The sequence below is a fragment of the Mustela nivalis genome (genome assembly GCF_964662115.1).
Source record: "Mustela nivalis genome assembly, chromosome: 13".
NCBI lineage: Eukaryota > Metazoa > Chordata > Mammalia > Carnivora > Mustelidae > Mustela > Mustela nivalis.
The window spans coordinates 48,313,135-48,334,798 of NC_139032.1; the positions used below are offsets into that span (position 1 = coordinate 48,313,135).

Consider the following 21,664-nt stretch of genomic DNA (forward strand, 5'->3'; position numbering starts at 1 on the left):
CCCTCCTTCTGTGTGTTTCTCATTATTCCTTACCAGTTAATCAACCATCTGCCAGTCCACAACTCTCGGGACTTGTTAGGATTCGTTCCCTAGCTCCTTCCTCATCTTCCTTGAGAGTTTCTACCTAGGTGATTGCATTTACATCCACTGCTTCACTATCCACCTATTTGCTGATGATGCCTAGATTTAGGTCAATTTCCCAGACTTCATCTCTAAGTTCCAAAACTGTTTTTCCAACTTCCTATTTGAAATCCTATCTACAGGGTTCCAAAGTCTTCTTAAGTTCAACATGTCCAAAGAAAAGCTTGTTATCTTCCTCCCAAACATCATCATTTTCATAGAGTCTGCTTCCAGAAGATGGTAGAAAGAAACCATACATTTGCTTACCAATACCAGGACCTCATTTTGTGACTCCCTCTTCCTTAGCCCCATAACCAATCATCATCAGATCCTGCTGACTTTGGAGCTAAATGCCTCTCATACCCATGCATTTTTTTTTCTCTATTTAAACTACAAGCTTAGTTCCACGTCACCAAAGTCTTTCTCTTAGACTCTTGGCAGCAACATAGAACTTGGTTTTATGAACTTCTCCTCTCCATCAGCGATGTTCATCTCATCTCTTCTCCCTCTTAGAGACAACATGTCCAGATGAGTGGTATTTTATAAATGCCAATAGAATCACGTCCCCTTTCCACTTAAAACAGATCAGTGGTTTCTCATTAAACTTATGATAGAGAAAACCCTCTTAAGGTGGTTTCCAATGTTTTCCATGCATCATCCTGATCTACTTCTCTGGCTTCATGTAGCAATTCTTTTTGTCCTCAATGTCTTCACTTGGAAGATGTGAACGTTTTGCAATTCACCCACTTGCAGGGTTCATATCTTGGACACTGGCACAAGCCATTTGCTCTGACTGGAATGTGTTTCTCTCCCTTTCTCTTCTACTGAGTAGCCATTCATCCCTAAGATTGTATCCAAGTATTATTCCTTCAGAGAGATCTATTTTAGACCGCCATGAAATGATATATCTATCTTCTATAGTATGCCTTACTTGTAATTTTATATTTTCTACATAATTATTGGCTCAGTATCTATCCTCCCTACTAGACTGTAAGCTACATGAGGGGGAGCAATGTTCTTTCTGTTCCCTACTCCATCTTTTGCAGCTAACACAGCACCTTGAATCATGTGGGTGCCCCTGGACAGGGAGCCCTTTTACCAGCGGTGTGCTAGGTACTGTTGATAGAACATTAAAGAAGATGGATAGTGTCTCTTTGCTGATATAGCTTCTAGCCTAGTGTAAGAGAAAGGCAATCCATCAGTAGGTACAAAGAAATGTGCAGTCGGGGTGAAAACAGGAGACGTTCCAGGGAAAACCAATCTGTGGAGGGTTAAAGGCTTCCCAGAACAAAAGGCCTAAATAATAGTGATAGCTATGTAGGCACTTTATGTATTAGTGTTTGTGTTAGTGTATCATGTTACGCATTAATGTATTATGTATTAACTCATACTGATCTCCACCTAAGAGGAAGTAAAGAAGGAAGCTGAGGAGCAAAGAACATATGTGACTTGCCAAGTGTGCTCGGCTAGTTAGAAGGGGAGCTGGATTCAAACCTAGACAGTCTGGCTCCTACTTCCGTGTTCTTAACTCACACTGTACTGTTTCTGAGTTGCTTCAGCAAAAGAGACTCAAGAGACAGGCAGAATTCCAGACAAAAGGTAGAGCAAAAACAAAGACTGAGCAGAAAAGAACTCTAGACTTTTCAGAAACTAATAGATCAGATTGCATTTTTAGAAAGAAGGAAAGGAAAATACCACTCTCTGTAAGATGGAGACGGGATTTGGAACAAGGCAAGGCTAAAAGCACATTACCCTTTCCACACATCCACCATTACAATCCTCTGGGACACAAGCTCCTTGGAAGACCATAAGCCAATACCGCTCTCTACAAACCTGAGACGGAATGAAGGTTTGCTCCCAGTGTGGGTCACCACTGCTTTTCAAGACAGCAAACAGAGAAGTACATTGAATTAAGCGTTTTACAAATATACACGCTTTGGCCCAACAAGGGAAGCTGACGGGGTTCAGAACAAATTCATTTCCAGAAAGTTCAGACAATCTCAATGCTTCAGAACTTGAAAAAACTTTTATCTGATCAAGTCCATGTGTGACAATGAGGAAAATAAAAGGACAATTACTACTAACCACTTCCCTGGGGGAAAAAAAAATTCAAAAGGGATATAGCTTAAAAAAACAGTAAGCTGGTTTTTCATCCTCACATCTTTGAAGGGGTGTATAGGGAAAAAGGGTGGCAATGCTAGATCAGGCATTTTTGCACATATTATCCACAGGGAAATCTAAATCTATAACCATCATCATAAAATGAAACAAGAAGCAAATCAGAAAGGAATGAATGAAGGGCAAGTGATAGCCAAGGGGTTTACAATAATCAATTATTAAAATGCCTTAAAAGAGCAAAGAAAATGCTTATCAGATCACCAAAGCACCTTTAAATAAATAATATGATTTGGGTTTAATTAATGGCCTAATTACAGTTTTACCCAATAGGCTTAAATGCTCCAAAGGAACAGTTTGAGTCTCTTTGGTAGATAATCTGTGTTTTAAAAAATGTTCTAATTACATATTTGCTTGAGTAAATAATGTGAATTTTACAAAACTGCCTAATGATATATTTATGTGACTATATTTACCCAAATGGCCTCTCATTCTGTGCTAATGGAGCGGGGATTACCGCTCCGGGGAGACATGGGAAAGTGGGAGGGCTCAGCCTTCACCCGAACACCCCTGTTCTTCTCACCCTGTTCTCACTCTCTCTCACCCCAAAAAACACCGCCACAAGTGTATGACCCACTTAGTCATCATCAGTTTAAATAGGGAAAAAAAAATGTCTTCCTCAGCCTTTTGCGTAAACACATTTTACAGAAAGGATACAGAAACAAAAAATGAGTATTAATACTGTATAATGCTCCATGAAAAGTAGATAATGAGACTGTAACCAAGACAGGTCACTCAAGGTTTAAAAAGCTGCATAATTTATTCTGTTCTTTATAGAATGTCTTACAATGCCTTATGAAAATCCAACTCTATGTGTTGGAATCAGAGTGCTATGGCATAAGGCCACATAAGGGTGTATGTTATGGAACAGAGAAGTCCTACAAAAACTGAGTTCGAATCTCCCAGCTTTGCAGTGACCGGTGTCCGTTCATGAGCTGTAAATCATTTTCACATGTTTAAAGACATACATCTAGAAAAACAAGCACATACCTACTCACGAAATTAGATGAAGAAAAAAAGTCCCATCTCAGAGTTTACTCATAAAATCTTACTTTTAGCAGATATTTACTGTTTAAAACTAGGTGATACTCCATTCCCTATGTAATTAATCATGACCCAGGAAAGGGAAAACAGCATTTCTATTTCCAATCATTCTCCAAACAAGAGAAACATCAAACCAAAATACATACAAAAAAAAAAAAAAAAAAAAAAAAAAAGATAAAAGAAATGGTTTGGGGGGCGCCTGGGTGGCTCAGTGGGTTAAGCCGCTGCCTTCGGCTCAGGTCATGATCTCAGGGTCCTGGGATCGAGTCCCGCATCGGGCTCTCTGCTCAGCGGGGAGCCTGCTTCCTCTTCTCTCTCTCTCTGCCTGCGTCTCTGCCTACTTGTGATCTCTCTCTGTCAAATAAATAAATAAAATCTTTAAAAAAAAAAAAAAAAAAGAAATGGTTTGGGGAACAAGAGAATAAGGACAAATAGCTAAGAGAATAAACTCAAGGATTAGGATTAGCATCCCATCTCAAGCATGCAATAATAGCTCAGAGTCCATAAGCTTCCAAGAGGCCAAAGCAAAGCAAGAAACATGACAATTTACACAAGTTAATTAAGTCAGATAATCAGCAAGATCTAAAACAATTTCTCCTATAATCCTCATAACCAGGGTTCCTTGTAACACAGGAGGATTCCTTCAACCATACCTCGACAGAAGGGTTTCATTGGATTGTGAGTTACCATTTGGGTTGGGGACAGAACCCTATGCTTTAAAAAATGGAATGCATAATAAAAGTCACACAAACTGTGCTGATTAACAGTGGCATCCCTCTTGGAAGGTTCAGAAGGCATTCCAATAATTGCAGGGACTCAGGGCCCTCATTATAGGCACTAATTGTATTTTACTATAATTGGGCAAAATTGCTACTTAATTGAGAGTTCAGTGGATAGAGTGCCAGATTAACTAATTTTCACCTTAATAAATGTGTAATTATTCATTAAAATTTTGAATCCCACTGTTGACGCCCTTAAACATTACTTCTGGGCGCTCGCTCTCACAGAGCTCAGCTAGATGCTCCCATTGCTCAGACCGTAAGACTTTCGATTCTGAACTGTGGAGGAAGAGATGTCCACAGCATGGAGCCCGAAGCCCAGTCCGTGCTTGTCTTTGTCCAGCGGCCTCTGGGGCCTCTTGCCTGCCTGAATGAGGTGGTACCATCTGTTTACCCTGGCCCCGTCTGCTTGGATCAAGTAGGGAATTGAAGGCACTAATCTGAATTTTTCAGAAACTTTATCGTAATTGAAAAGAGAAGGTGATAAAGAGGCGGGGGGGAGCTGTTTGGCAACTTAATTATACTGGTCACTCCGTGGGCTGAATAATAAAGCAAAGGCGTGTTTTTGAAATAGGACCGAGCTAAGAGCAAAACCATAACTCCAAGCACTTTGTAGAGGAGCCCATCCACTCAAGTAGGCATTTATAATTAGGATGTGAAACTCAGCCCTGCAGTCATTTATTATTGAAATTGCCTTAAGGTGATCTCCAAAACAACTTCTTCTCTTGATTTACCTCCTCCTCCTCCCCTTTCTAAAAGCAGCAAATGGAATACAAGGGATTAGCCTCTTAGGAGCAAATAGGCAGAGATGAAATGCAGCCAGGAGCGAATGCTTGGCAGGACCCAGAAGGGAGGTGCCAAGAGGACATGGGTAGATCATTGGAGAATTGATTGGAAAGATCTTCTGTTCCCAGAAGAGAGCAGGCTTCAATGGTTTCTCTCAAGTTTTATTGCACATTAGCAGAACCATATGGTCTGCTCGTGTGGGCAGCACCTGGGGGGGGGGGGGGACGACGGGTGAATACAACAGCTTCAGACTAAAATGCAGATTTGGGAAGTTTCTGCTTAGAAAATGAGATCTAGAATGACTGCAGAAGCTGCACCTGTCCTCGGCCTCCACAGAATATATTTCTTCATGCGAAGTCTATTCAAGTTGGGTTTTTTCCATTCCATGTCCACCAACAGGAGAAGAAGAAGAAGAAGAAGAAAAAAAATACAACTTTCTATTACTCTGAAACACACAGGAGAAAAGATTCTATCTTTTTAAGAGGATGGCAGGTAGTTGGAGGGAGGGGAGAAAGGCAAGAAGAAAATGTTCTTTTCAAGACTTGAAATCAATGTCTTATCAAACCCAAATCAAATTGTATACGCCAAAGTCATTAGACCCAGAGTCTACTTGTTAGGAATAAATATTTTGCCCTAGGATTAAATCCCATTATGTCGCAGAGGCTGAGTTTCTTCAGCCAACCAGAAAAACCGAGACAGGTAAAACTTGATAGCATCTCTGTACACTGGGAGATGCAGGAACATAGAATCTGCAAGTTTAAGTGAGAAACCCTGCAGTTTTTGGTGTCCTCAGAACTACGCCATTTGCAGTGGCCCCGGATGGTAGAACTCCATTTGGGATATAAGCCCTATTTGTCCCTAGTGTTCATCCTGGCCCCCGCTCTTCACGCGGTGCCTCCCCACTGCTTCCCTTGTGATGTCTCAACGCTGCTCCCAGATCACCCGCTTTGTAGCCCATCCTCTCACACTGCTTTTCCTGGCATTATCCCACACTCCCTGTCTTTCCTGGCTCCTTTCTCACCAAACCTTGCTGTTTCGTTGGCTACTCTCTCAGGAAATCAGTGATAAATGAGAGAGCTTTACTCAATACTGAGATAAAATGTGAATGTGTTACACCCTCCAAAAAGCAGAATTATAGTTAACAGAGGCCTCAATGGTTTTACTCACAGAAGAACCTGTTGGTAGAATTTTAGGAAAAATGGCTGTATGGGAAGAAAATGAGCTGTAAAGTCATGTCTTTCAGGCTAACTCCAACAAACCACACTTTATCAGAGAGGGTGGGTTTGACTGCCAGCAATTTAATCTCTGATTTGAATGGTCAAGACAATAGGCTTATTTATTATCTCACATAAGAAGTCTCAAGCACTAAGTAGGCACAAGGCTGTCCTGTCTCTACATGTCCAACTCAGCCTGTCCCCCAACTTGTTCCAGCTAACCTTTCTTATGTTGCCAAGATGCCAACCCTAGAGGCATCCCACGAAGACACAACTATGTCCAGAAGAAAAGCAAATATTGTGTCCCAGATAGACAGATCTATATATATGTGTGTCCTATATTTATATATATAGCAAATATATATACAGCAAATATTGTGTCATATATATGTCATAATGTATGTATTATATATAATCAGAGACAAAACATTTGATAATTTTTGCCAGCAATCTTCTCAACTGTCACTGGCCAGAATAAGTTCATACACTCCTTCCTAACCCAGTAATTGTCAAAGGCAATTGTGTAAATGATGCCTGGCTTAGACAACAGACACTATCTTTTAGTCACTTAGGAGAAGGCAGGACCACCCAAACAAAAATGAAGATTTTCTTATAGTTTGAACCCAATAAAACTTAAATGTCAAGTCTGACCTTGTATCCTTAATGTACTTTGGTTCAAATTCAGCCATGGTGTCCTTCTTTCTGCAAAAGATTTTGCCGCTTTGAGCTGCAAGGATCTCAATATAAGAAAAAGAAGAGAGGGAAAAGGGGAATTAGAAAGACAAGGTAAACAGAGGCATCTGAATTTTGTTGGGTCTAAAAGGTTTTATCATATGACTGCCAGTTTCCCATACATCGGCCTTCATGGTAACTGAAAACTCAGAAGCAATTGGGTGTGTCAGACCACAAAAATGAAACTAGGAACAGGGGAGGACAAACTTGGGAGAGGTTGCCATGGTCTACTGGGTGGGTGATGTAGGCACTAGAAATGATATTTTATAGTGCTGACAAGTCAAAAGCACCAATCACAAGTAAGACAATATTTTTCTGGAAGTTGAGAAAACTAGAAAAATATGCCGTAGGCCTTTGTTTTATTGACCCAAAGTGAGGAAAATCAGTTATGTTCATTGCTCCAAATGTCATGTCTATCTCTAAGAGAATCCCAGAGATTAAAAAGTGAACTAAGACCTAAAGTTTTCACTGAAAAGTAAGTTCAACAGGCCAACAGGCGAGAGGCAGGGTAGGTCTCTGTCCCACCTCTCTTCATCTGCTAACAAACCTCCTAGGAGCATGACCTCTATGATGTGGCTTTTCACAGACTGGCCTGTACTATGAAGAATAGGGTCTAAACTTATTTTATTTTATTGATTAACATATAATGTATTATTTGTTTCAGGGGTATAAGTCTGTGACTCATAAATCTTACACAATTCACAAAAATATGGAATGCTTCATGAATTTGCGTGTCATCCTTGCACGGGGGCCATGCTAATCTTCTCTGTATCATTCCAATTTGAGTCTATGTGCTGCTGAAGCGAGCACAGTCAAAACATATCTTAAAAAAGGATAAGATCTCCTTATTGTCCCAGCATTCCCTAGGGCTTGGAATAGTGCTAATAGGTATAAATTTTGATTTATTGAAAAACAATTGCTTGGTTTGAAAAATGGTCGAATACACTCAAATTATTTATCGTGTGCTCTACTGAACAATATAGAGAAGGGATGAATCTAGAAAGTTTCTTTGAAATATGTTAAAGCAGAAGTTTTAACTCCTTAATGTTTCATTCTTTGCCCACTGAAAAACCAGGACTGCCAGAGTAAAGGTTGTGAAACAGTCATGTATTTATTACAGTGAAAAATCAAGACACATTAGCATTGTAGCAATTCTGGCAGAAAGGGTCACTTCCAGAAATCAAGTTTCGTATATGCGCGTACTGAGACCTACCTGTGTAAGTCAAGCAGGGTCTCCCTCAAGAGCCAACACTGGAGCTCTGGCTTGACAGCTCTTTACTCTCACAATGGCCAAGAGCCCAAAGAACAAATCAGAACTCCTATGCTATCCCCACAGCATCACTGCTTGTCCTGGTAACACCAAATGACATAAAGAAAAACCTGTGGCAGAAGAGCACAGTGTTTTACTCCGTGAATTTCTGAACAATTACATCCTAGTGGTTAAGGAAGTATTCATCTTTCCCTACTCATTTTGACAGACAATTTTGTCTCCTACAACCTACAGATAGAAGATGGATATTTAAGGATATTGCTGAGTGAGGATCACCAAACCAACCTAAAACTTGACTTTAGCTTTCCTTGAGGAACTGCCTTACTTAACTAATGGCTGCCCTTCCTGCTAGCCACGTTTGGCATTCAACTATATTAAATAACGTGAGGTTAAAAAATGTCTCCTTTTGCTTCAGCCTGCCATAGTACCTGAACTTCTAGCCATTAATATGACTCAAATTATTCAAGTAAAAAACTATGAGCAACTCACTATATAAGGAAAATACATTGATTAATTGAGAAAGTAAGAAAGAAAAATAGACACAATCTCTATTTTATAGGGCATATAACCCACTGTGGGAAAGGATACATATGGAAATTACTCTAATTCAGTATGTGCCCACAGAAGAGAGCAAGCAATATACTAGGGAGGATCAAAGCTGAAAAAGATATAACCCAAATGGGAAAATCAATTGGAAAAGCAACTGGGAAAAATCTTAGACAAAAGTATATGTGCAAAGAATATTACAAGATAGATTTTTAACGGAGGAAATAGTGACAGAGCATACAAATCAGACAGACACAGACATGCAAGTAGAGACCTCTCCTTTGTTTATACATTTCTTTTAAAACGGGCAGTCCAAAATGGATTCAACTTCACCTAACAACAGTGCTGCAAACAGCCGCCAGACAACAGGATTCAGAGGAAATCAGGTAATTGACAGGGAGGTTTCAATGGTCAGGAGAAGCCTTTAAATGATCCAGAACATGTGGTAACAGCAAGCAGATCCTGGACCTTCTAGGGGCAGCATGAGATCACTGGTCAGTGAGGTGGAAGGTGTCCCCCAAACTGAGTTTTGTCTGTTTACCGTTTATTCTTGGGCAGCCTCTAACCTCAATGTGCATTAATCCGCCTTGACAAAGCAAAAAGAAAATAAATCTAATGCTGCACTTTGCTGGAGAACGTAGAATCTATATTGAGGCCAACCTCAGGGAAACAGGAAATCAGAGTGAAGGTTACAGCTCTGACAGTGACCTGGGCTGGCTGAGCTTTCATTCCTTTCTAGGTCACACTGACATGAAGCCCAGAGACAGCTTTGAAATCTGCCAAAAAAGTCAGCACATGCCAGGATGGAATGGAATTCCACACCCCTTTGCTTCTAGTAGCAAAAAACTCTCGTCCGAAATAGTCTAGTGCTTTAAACAAAGCATTGCTTAGCTTAGTCATTCTAAAAAGCCTCTCGATAGCCACAAATGGGCAAGGAAACAATAAAAGGACAACAGAACAAACATGCTCAGGATGGAAATATACTAAATTCAAAGGAAAAAAGTAAAAATAGACATGTTCTACTCACTAATAATCAAGGACAAATTAAAAAACTGGATACCATTTTTCAGTTATCAAATCAGCCATTTTAAAGTTAGAATATTCTATGTGATAAAGGTATACGAAAGTCTATTCTCACAGAGCAGAAGCATAAAGTATTAGCAGGAGGCTTTGGCTCGGTAATTCAACCTTTGGGAATTTATTCTAAGAAAATATATTCTATCTATTTATAGATCATCTTTTCACATCATAATTATTTTTAATAATGCGAAATTACACACAACTTTATTGCAAACCAGAGAATCATTGGATGCTCTATTTTATAACCCTATGAAACAGTGACACGAAAACGACATGGGACTCAGAAAATGCTTATGAAATAAATCAAGGTACAGAACTAGCTGCATATCAGGACCACAAGAAAGTATAAAGTAACAGTGCTTATTCTCTCTAGATACTGAAATTCCAAATTACTTTTCTGTTTCTCTTATCCTTACATATTCTCCAGTAATAATATATCGCTCCAATAATTTGAAGAACCTATGCATTTTTTTAAGCTCTCACACTCGTTCATGAATTTCTAACTGCCGTTTGATTTCAATAAAACTATTTCATCACAATATAACTTTGTTATTTGGTCATATTCAGTGTTGCCCAATAAAGAAGCTGTCGCATAAGAAATAGCACTGGGGAAGGAATCCTAGTTCCTGAGCCTCATGGAGAAGGATTCAGAAGTTATCATGCCTATTCCACTCTTAATCACACACCTTCAGATCCCAGACACTGCTCCTTGTGATCATATTCACCTATCTGCTCTACAAATAAGATTTTCAAATCTTAGGCTTTATAGAACATCTATTCTTAACTTAAAACAAAACAAAACAAAACAAAAACCACAGGATTCTGTGGCATCTCAATTCTGCAACTCATCCACTTAATTAACTCACTTAATTCCTGGTCCGTCATCTACAAGAAAAATGTAAAAGATTGCTTCATGTTAAGTGACATGTGTAATGTGATCAAAACTGTATTACAGTAATACCAGGCATTAGAATCCTTCTTTGCTTTATAAAAAGTACTTCATTGTGGTAGAAAAGGAGACCTTAACAGTATTAGAGGTAAAGTGCTCTCTGTAAGAAAAGTCGAGTTTTCATTCTTGTTTCTGTGCATGTGAGTTACAAGGCAAGGGAAGAAAGGAAGGGAAGAGGAGGAACAGGCAATCAGCACGGCAGCAAGAAGCTCCAGGATTAACGGAGAGGAAAAGCAGTGCCCAGGAGAGATCGCCGGTGATGCTGCAGTGGCCAGGCATAGTTGTGGGTAGCTATGTGGGATATGATGAACAGAGAGGCAAAGGATATGCAATCTGCACCAGCCTTGCGTCTGTGACCGCTGTGAGGGGCCCTCATTTAGTTGGGCATAAAAGATTGAGCAAAGAAAACACACATTCAGCGGCAGCAGAAAATTGGGGCGAAGGTGACCAAAGCATTGGCTCCTAGGGAAATGAAGGAAATCTTGGGAAGGGCTCCAGGACTCCAGCCTTCTGCAATTCTGCAGTTCTTGGAACAAGGCTTCAGTCAATCTGAAAATTCTATGGACTCCCAGCTGACTTCCACGGGAAACAGCTAATGGCAGAGAACCCAAAATCCCATGCTTTAGACCCTAGGTCAGTTTTTGCACCACGATTTCATGCTACCTCTCAATTCTATTTCCTATTTATATCCATTCTAACAGGCTATATAAAAGATAACTGTCATAGAACAAAAGAGATGGATAGGATAGGGAAAAGAGGAAGGAACGCCCTTTAAACTGAAACTTGCTTTTAAAGTACCTAAGATCCCTTCAAACACCTGTTATAGAATAGACTATTGCATAGCAATTGAAATGGCAAAGATAAATGATAAATAAGCTTTTTCTGTTACTTTTGTTCTCTCTTCCTTCCTTTTCCTTTTCCTCACTTTCTTCCTCTCTTTCTTGTCAGTAAACATTCACTGCTCCATGGGAGATGCTCAGTTTCCCAAGCCCCCAAGACCATTATCGGGAGACCATGGGAAATCTTAGCTGTGCCACTACTTCCTGATCCATAAGGAAAGAGCCAGCACATATCAGTAAGCATTTGGGAGAGTCAGAAGCTATGCGATTCTCTGAGCCATCTCTCGCATCCGTTTTTCTTTGGGGTTCCACTCCAGCCCCGAGACTGTTAAGATTCCCCAGTCTCTCTCATATTCTGAATGGGGAAGAAAAACTTCGGGAGAAGGGAGGCCATCATCTCATCTCTTCCGCCTCTAACTCACCAGAGTCTTGTGCTGAGGAAAAGCTTTGACAAAAGACTACATCTCTGGTAACGACCACAATGAAAGGAGAATTTAAATGTCCTTCTTCTCACAGACCCAGCTAACTCAGTGAACCTGCATTGAGGAATGAACCCAGCGTGCCACAGGCAGTTACTGCTGATGGGAGATATGACAGACAAATCTTCATTTTATTTCTATTCTGTTCTTCTTCCACGGTGTCATCAATCTCCCCTTCACCTATAAGCCAGCCTGTCTTAAGGAGCAGCACCAAGCATGACAAGCTTCCGACATTCACTCCCACAGCGACTTTCCCTCCACCTACGGTTCAGCACTGGTGGCTGTCTGGGTATAGTTTGTACCCTATTTCCCCTCTCACAGTGGAGATTCACGTCGGCGGTCTCTTGGGCATTGAAGTGTGGGCCAAGGGCCAGCAGTGTTGCCATCACCTGGAAACTTGTTAAAAATGTGGAAAAGCAGTCCTCACACTGACTCAAAAGCTGCATTTTAATAAGAACCCCAAGTGAGTTTGATGTACATTAAAGTTTGAGAAGTGCTCTAGGGAAATCTGGAAAAGGGTTGGGAATGTCACCTGGGAATGTCATTACTTAGAGAGGCATCATAAAGCATGGGCTTCGGCCAGCTGCTCCTGGGCTCACCACCCAGCAGCTGTGTGTCACTGGGCAAATTATATAACATCTCTGGCTCTTATTTCCTCCCAGGTTTAATAAAATAATAATAAAACCTTTATCACAAAACTTTGAGGACTAACTGAGACAATGGATCTAAAACATGTAACCTAAAACTGGGCCGCAGTAGGTAGGTATTTGAAGTCATAGATTCAAAGTGTGAGAAGAGGCTTTGAAAGCTCCTTTTTTTGTCAAATGCCCACCGAGCTCAGCTTTAGCCAATACCTGAAGCTGATGAAGGCAACTTTGTGTCACGTAGTCTTTAACTTAAGAGCTGGCTTTCCTTTAGATGAAGGACCAACTACCTCAAAATGTTTCTCCTATCAGACTTTATGGAATTTGAGGTTCACTCCTTAGGGTTTTGCTATTTTATTACATTTTGTTTTGTTTTGCTCTGCTTGCTTTGCTCTTTTTTTAGACAAGAATTCTCAAGAACAAAATCTCTGTAACACTGGAATGGGGATGTCCCAAACGAACAAACCATTCAGTGGTGGTGTATAGTCAAGACCCTACAAAAGTTAAACCATATCAGTTTAATAACCCTTCAGCAGAGAAGAAATTCTTAATCAGAAAGCATGTGCTGAACACTGATTTTTGGCTGAGTGTTGTAGGAAAGGAGATAATATAAAAAATAAGAGTCTACGCCCCTGAAAAACTTTGTCTTTAAAAAGGTCATGCAATAAATGCTATGGAAAAAAAGAAAAAAAAGATAACATTTCAGGAGTTTATAGGAGGGGCATCTAGACTGTAATTTTAGGGCTGGGGAGGAGGTATTCTTTGAAGACCTCCCAGGTAAAGTCTCATTTAATGTGTGAAATTACAAGCAAATTGTTTACAAGTCTATCAGCCCACGAAGTCTCATTTAATGTGTGAAATTATAAGCAAATTGTTTACAAGTCTATCAGCTCACTCAGGAATAAACAACTGACTGGGTTCAAATCCTAACTCAGAGGTTGAGTAAATTATTAACCTTTCAAAGCCTCCCTTTACATAAAAGCATAACAGAAAAAACATTAGTACATCTATCATAAATTCATGGCAAGAATGAAAAAAAATGTATCTATAGCTGGTGCTCAGGAAATACTTACTAGTTTAGTTCTTTCCTTTCGCATACATTGGTGTGAGAATAGCTATCCTATCTCTTACCAGAATTTCTGGTCATAATAGATTACTGGTAGTAGTAGGTGTGTTTGGTGTACACACACATCTACCTTTGTACATACACATATTTATGTACACATACACACATACATATATTTACTTACATGGAAAATGATTATAGTAAATTAAGAGTAAGACATGCTTACATAGGTAGGTAGTGAGCAAAAGCCTCGGGGACAGACCCCAAAGATGTCTCAGAGTCAGCCCCTCCAATATCAAATTATAAGCTCACCAAAACTACTTCTTCCAGCATTGTTCATCTCCATGAGTGATAACACCCTCTAGCTATTGTCAAGTCAGAAACACAGGAGTCATCTTTGAGATCTTTCTCCCTCGTGTGTCCAAATCACACCCACTACTAAATCTTGAGGACTTTGTCCCCTAAATCTCCCAAACAATTCCCACTCTGAAATTCCTTCACAATGTACCTCAGGTCACATGCTGGACACAATACTTGGCATCTGGTACATTCACAATGAACACTCGTTGTATTATTGAGTGCATAATGGAACAGGAGATGCAAGAGGGCAGAGCCAAAAGAAAAGGAATGTTTTTAAATGCATCCAGGCAGTACCAAATTGCAATGCACTGCATTTCTGTGCAAATGTCTTAGCTTGGCAGTAGGAAAAAAAACAAATAAGTGGTTGGTACTATCTCTCAGAGCAAAGAAGACTAAAGTAAAACATCAAAACTTAAAATTTAGAGGTAGAAATAATAAAAGAGATGCAGAGAGGTTTTTGGAGCAAGCTGAGGCCAGTGTGCCAAATCTGGTTTTGATTTTACTAGAACACGGCACACTCATTCTTTGACTATTGGCCCTGCCTGCCCTACGCTCTGGGGCAGAGAAGAAGAGTTGCAATGGAAACCGGAGGGCGCACCAGCCTTGAAGGCTTGCAGAAAGAGCTTACCTACCCCACTTTAGAAAAATAAAATACGGCACCTGGGTGGCTCAGTCGTTAAGCATCTGCCTTAGGCTCAGGTCATGATCCTATGGTCCTTGAATTGAGCCGTGCGTCAGGCTCTCTCCTTCGTGGGAAGCCTGCTTTCCCTCTCCCACTCCCCCGATTGTGTTCCCTCTTTCCCTGTGTCTCTCTCTGTCAAGTAAATAAATAAAATCTTAAAAAAAAAAAGAAAAAGCCTATGTAAGTTTTAAAAGGTACATATTTATGTAAATAAGGTGAATTGCGATAGACTATAATGTACTACATGTTTTTAAAACTTGTGAAGAGATGAGAAGACAGCACTGAAGTAGAGACTGGCAGAGGGCTGAGTAACAGCCCCCAGAGAATAAGGCCCTCATCCCAGGGACCTATAAATGCTACCTCGTCTGGAAAAAGGGTGTCTGAAGACGTGATTAAATTGAGGGCTTTGTGACATAAGCAGATGATCCCAAAAGATCTGGGTGGGCCCTAAATGCAGTCACAAGTATCTATAAGAGGTAGTAGGGGGAGATTACACACACACACACACACACACACACACACGAGACAGAGGCAGAGTTTGGAGTTTGGACTGTGTCACAAACCGGTGAACAGCACGGGTTGCCAGCAGCCACGAGAAGCTGAAGAGGCCAAGTTACAGATTCTCCCCCACAGCCTCCAGACTGCCCCCCAGTCCTGATGACACCTGGGGTGCAGAATACTGACTTCTGAACCTTTGAGAGGATAAATTATCATTGTTTTATGCAACCGAAGCTGATGTAATTTTTTACAGAAACCACAAGAAAAAGCAGGTCCATCTGTGCACAAAGCAAACAGGAGTGTGAAGTGATTTTATCACAACATGTAACATACCTGAAAATTTGTATTTGGTCCCATTCAATTTTGCCAAATGAGAAGTGTTGCATAAAAGAAATAGCACTTAGGGGCACCTGGGTGGCTCAGTCAGTTAAGCATTTGCCTTCAGCTCCTGTCAGGATCCGGGAGTCCTACATCAGGCTCATTGCTCAGCGGGAATCCGCTTCTCCCTCTGCCTGCTGCTCCCCTTACTTGTGCATGCGCTCCCCGCCTCTCTCTCTCTTTCTCTCATAAATAAAATCCTTTAAAAAAAAAAAAAGAAGAAGATAGCACTTAGAAGTGAGTCCCATGTCCCAACATGCAGTATCTAGTAATTAAAGTCTCCATGTCTCTTTCCATCTCAGCAGCACACCTTCAGACTGCCAACATTTCCTGTCTTAATTTTAGAATAACCTGACTGTGCCCCACAAAGGAGACTTACAGATCTTCAACGTTGTAGATAACCTATTCTAATAAAGAAAGAACATGAATGGAGAAAGGACTTTTATCATCTCAACTCTGCTACTAAACGATTTTATGAACTTAGTTAAGACTCTTAATTTCTGAGTCATCACTTAACCCCTCACCAAACACGCGCACGCACACACACACAAGAAAAGAAGAGATTACTTAGGTGACAGATGTAATAAGATTATAAAAACTTTGTGACAATGAATAATATGATAATGCCTGGCACCAGAATTCTTTTTTTGTGAGGAAACTACCTTTGCTTAAGAAAAATACCAACTTCCAAAGAAGTAGGGCCTCAAAGGTATTCAAGAGAATTAATGTGCTTGAGATGAGACAATTAGAAAGGTTTGTGTTTTTTGTGATTTTGTTGTTGTTGTTGTTTTTGTTTTTTTACCTGGTGAGTGAAAAGAAAGAAAGAAGACAGAAGAAGGGAAAGGAGTGTGGGGGGTGGAGATGTAAACAGGTTGAAGGGAAAGGTCCAGAGAGCAACGAACATCTAGCCTCAAATTGGCCTTGCCCAGGTCCCCTTCCTAAAACACAGGGCACCCCTAGGCTCACCCTTCTAACCCTTCTCCCAAGACACCACACAGACACTATCAGGAGTGCTTCCAGGTTCACCTATGGAGCAGCTATTGTGACGTGAGGGTCCAAACTTAAAAGATAAGATGTATTTGTTGATAAAATGCAGAACAGTTGGGCTCTAAGACCCTCCTTTCCTGCTAGTGATGCCTAAAGTTTCTCAAAAAGGAAAGAGCACACGTTTTATATTAATTCAAGTAGTAAAGGCTGAAAATTCCAATGAATTTCAAGCCACAATCCTTCAATAAGTGCTGTTGTTTGGTATGAAAGGAAGTGCAAGGGGCCGTGGAGTGCTAAGAAGGGTCTCTGCACAGGGTCTCTGATACGCAGTATCAGGGAGGAGTCTGGTCATAGAAGTGACTGGTGATTCCACAATGTGTCGAAATTTGTCCCTCCCTACACCCAGGCAAGGCAGAAAGCAGCCACCAGACAAATAAAACAAATAGGTAAATATTTAGAATGTTGGGTGGTGATAGGTGTGAAGGAGTTAAGGAGGCTGATTTCTATATATTTTTTAAAGATTTTATTTATTTGAGAGAGAGTGAGCATGAGCAGGGAGAGAGGGATAAGCAGGCTTCCTGCCTGACAAGGAGCCTGATGCGACACTTGATCCCAGGACCCAGGGATCATGACCTCAGCTCAAGGCAGATGCTTAACCAACTGAGCCACCCAGGTGCCCCTGATTTCTATTCTTTTAAAGAACTGTATGAGATACTGTCATAAAAGGGCTTAGAAAAGTACAAGGCAAAGGCTGAAAACTCTATACCATTTAAAGAGTTGCATTTTTCTGATGTTTTTGATTTTACTCAAAGCAAGTTTTGCTGTGTCATATGCCTCTCACAAACTACCTGTGTAAGTGACTCACACTGCAAATCCATAGACAGCGTTGTCCTTCCTCTGGGCAGATGGTGCATGCTCACCAGTAAGGGGCAGCAAATGGGACCTCACGTGCACTCAATGACCCCCATCCTCTCCAGTGATCCCCTGACGGTGGCAGAGTATAGAGGAAGCGTGGCAGAATGGCTGACTTCCACCAATGTTGCAGCCACTCCTGTGGCATTTCACGCTCTTAGTAAGCAGTGCAGTTCCAAAAAGCTTTACCCCTGCGAAAGCATCATTTAGTTGCAGAATCCGTGCCAATTGATTTCATCTTCTTTAGGCTCCCTGGAAAGAAATGATAAATGCTATCAGCAGAAAATCAGTTGTGGGAGCACTGGGCTTATCATGTATACCTTCCAACCCACTCAAACCTCTTCCCAAGCTATTTGCTGGCTCAAGTCCATCCCCTTACTTCAGAATTCACCAAGATTCCTGTTCAATGACTTTCTTTGGCCAATCAAAGTGAACAAAAGTGACACGTATCATTTCCCAGGGAATGCATCTAAGAGCTGTATTTACTTGTTCTCTTCCCTGCTGTTGCAAACCCCAAATGTCATGGGGAGATGGAGGCATCCTAATGCTGAAGTCTCTATCAGCTTGAGCTTCTAAATAACTACACTGATACTATTTATCTTTAGACATGGAGTATAAGCAAAAAATGTTTTCAGAAACTAGATTTTAGGGCTGCTTGTTACCATAGCACGATGTATTTTATCTGGAGTAAAGCCACAATAAATCCCATTTTCAGCACCTAGTAGTTTCCCTCCCCTGCCCCACCCCGGCCTGGAAAAATAGTACGAGGGCATCTGCTGTGTCTAATGAGAAATTAAGACATTTTTAAACGAAGAAGGGATTTACGCTGATATGAAAGAGCTGAAGTGCACGGTAACTACCCCAGGACCCCGATTACTAAAGAAGATCCCTTGGAAGTGCTACACATAATGCCTCCACATAAACGTGAATTTATTTCAAGTTTCTCCAAAAAGTGGGACACTAACCTAACAGTTCAATTAAAAAAAAAAAAATAGTCATAACACTAGAGGCCCTCTGAGTAGGGGAGAAGAAAAGGAGAGCAGAACAGTATTACTGCTGCATCCTGTGTGACTTCGGCAGTTCCTAAAGTGACTGTGGAAGCAACAGCGGAGACCAGGGCATCCAGAAGGTCTGATACCCACAGCAAGACGAAGAGCAGTGGTTCTCACGTGCACAGAAGTGACATCTTTATGAAATGAGCTGCAGGAAGGTGTCAGCTGTTAACACCTTCTACGGCCAGAGTAGAGATTAACCCCAGAGCCCACAGAAGAATTTTATTTCCCCAGGAAGACCTGATGGAACTGTGCCAGGTCTGCACATAGGATACTGCATGGGAGGAAGGAGAAAGGGGCCTCACGTCCCTGACACTCCAGCAGGGAGGCTCAGGCCCAAGATGGGATTTTATCGTCCTGCGATTGCTACCCACATTCTTGACAGTCCTCCCCTAGACTGGTCTGAGAAATTACGAATTCATGCAAAAATGGATAAATGTTTATAGAACCATCCAGAAGGATCTGGAATCTGTTGCAGTAACCAGGCACAAACGTTGAAATAAAACAACGTATTCACTGGATCTTGATGAAACAATGGATACACTGGGTCTCTAAACCTTAACCTTTTATGAGAACTATTTGGAAGCCAAACCCATTTTACCCCAAATGGGAGAGATTGACAGCCATAAAATAGCATAAAGATTGAAGCCACGAGATGCTACACCAAAAACACATACTTTTAAGGACATCTTTATTTATATTTTCACAGTATTTTCTCTGAAGTTTATATAATAGCACATGGGGATTTTCATCCAAATACCAACCACACACTACCGACAGCTTTAGACTTCTCAACCCCCTCAGCCTGTAAGTTGCTCCAGGGTGGAAATGGGTGCAATGTCTAGAACAGTCATTCCAGGAATTGTCTCTGAGCTATGGCTCCCATCACAGCTCACAGGCAGCAGCCTGAATCTGCTTCACTTTCATCAGAAAAGATAGATGGAATGGAGCCCACTTAGTTCATGGCTGCCAGCCCTCTTCGTCTCCCTCCCACAGACACGCATACAGGAAACCTGGCAGCTTCCTTCTCCCTTCCTGTCATTCTCACTAGGCTAAGGAGCAGGCAGATGCAGGAGGGAGGGGGAAAGCAGAGGCGGCTAGAGCACTTGCCACATTCAGACTTGCCACTACAGGGCCCCCCAGTGCCTGGCGTTCCTCGGGATCTCTTGGCGGGTTCAAGACCGAGAAATAGGGCTAAGTACCCAAGCAAAATGTCCCAGCGGAAAGGAAGGCTCCCCAAACCCAGGGCTTTATTTGAAGCAAGAAATAAATGAGAGGACTTTGCCCTGATTAAATTCTATTACCTTTGAAAAAAGAGAATTGGGAGGTAGGCAACATTTTCTACCAGCCACAGAAAATCTGCCAGAAGGAGTTCTGAGATGATCAAGGAAGAGTTAGACAAAGAGGGATAAAAGCAAAGGAAACAATAAGTTTAACACTGATGGGCTTTCCCAGTGTCCCCGGTGGGAGGAATCCCATGGTGGGGACATGACACATGCCCAGGCAGGCAGTTTTAATTGGCAAGACAACAGACAAACTTGGGATCATGGTCTACTTCCCTTGCTAATAAATGTCCCAAGTGCTCCCAGCACAAACTGTCAGAACAAATCTAGCTTTCCTCTGACTTTTGCAGATAGGAGGTAACACTCAACTCAACCAAACAAATTGTAAGGCTGCTGTATCAACGTAACCTCTCCTTGCCCAACGATAAAAAATGTCAGGAAAAATCTAGAGCAGGATCCTCAGCCACTAACACACACTCTAAACAGAGTGAGGGACACAGCCCTTTGGTGAAGTGACAGAAGGCAGGCTAGATGAGCAGTTCAAAGTTCTCACCTAGAGCTACAGAGCTGCCTTCTTTAATTTATTCACTCACATGTTTCTTACATGGGTGAGCTATGTTTGATATAATGGCTAACAAGACAAATATGCTTCGTACATGCAGAGTGTACAGAATGGCAGGGGAAAGAGACAATATAATAGTAATACATCATAATTATAAAATAATGTGACACATACTAGGAAACACACCATCACCCAGTGCAGCCTAAACCCATGAAGATATAGCAGCCTGATTCAAAACAGACAAAAAGTGGAAACAACTCAAGTATCCATCAACTGATGAATCAAGGGAAAAAAGTGTGGTATATCCATACAAGGGAATATTATTTAGTCATGAAAAGGAATGGAATGTGGTTATAGTCTACCACATGGATGAACTTTGAAAACATTATGCTAAATAAAAGAAGTCAAACACAAAAAGCCACTCAATCTAGATAAATGCCCATAATAGGCAAATCCCATAGAGACAGAAAGCAAATCAAGGACAGCCAGGGGCTGGAGGATGGGGGGGTGGCTGGGTTGTAGAATGAACAGCTCGTGGGTCCAAGATTTCTTTTTGGGGACAATAAAAATGTTCTCAAATTAGGTAACAGTATTAACTGCACAACCTTACAAAGATAATAAAAACCACCGAATTAGACACTTTAACAGGGTAAATTTTATGGTATGTGAACTATATATCAATTTTTTAAATAGTTAAAGGAGAAAAATCCTTTAGTGGAGAAAGATGAGCCTGACCTGCATAGAATTAGTGTTCCTTGTGAGAGTGCAAAGACATAGGAGGAACAGCATTGGTTTCAACATAAAACATGCTATCACTTAGCCTTACATGCCCACTGTTTCCTAACATGAAAATCTGGATTCCTTCAATGACATGAAGTTTAGAAATAACACATAAATCATCTATTGTAGATTCTCAAAAAAACTGCTGAAGAATATTACAGAATTTACACTAGAGAGGTTCCCAGCGAGGATGAGATTTCCCTAATCCTCGAGGCCAGCAAATCACCTCCCTGGTGTCCAGGGGCATAATGACCATCAAGGCAAAATGAAAAGAACTGTGGTAGCAGAAGAAAGTGCATGGAACTTGTCAGTCAAGGTACTGCTTCTTCCCTATCACATGGCAGTACGGAAAGGTCATTCCCCCCCTAATTTATGACTATCTATCTCTGGGACTCCTAACTTGAATACCACTGTGATTTAAGGTCTTCCATCTTTCCTTCGGCATTT

The 21,664-nt window shown here is 41.1% G+C and overlaps 1 long non-coding RNA gene across 2 annotated transcripts in view; it reads right to left on the bottom strand.

The window, feature by feature from the left end:
• Positions 1 to 21,664, bottom strand: part of LOC309846500 — a 233,847-nt gene that overhangs the window by 154,124 nt on the left and 58,059 nt on the right. Inside the window, exon 4 of one of the 2 annotated variants that reach the window (XR_014301964.1) lies at positions 17,494 to 17,792. This is a non-coding gene — a long non-coding RNA (uncharacterized lncRNA). Of the gene's footprint in view, positions 1 to 17,288; positions 17,793 to 21,664 lie in introns of those variants that run through there. The other variant, XR_014301965.1, reaches the window with a different exon arrangement.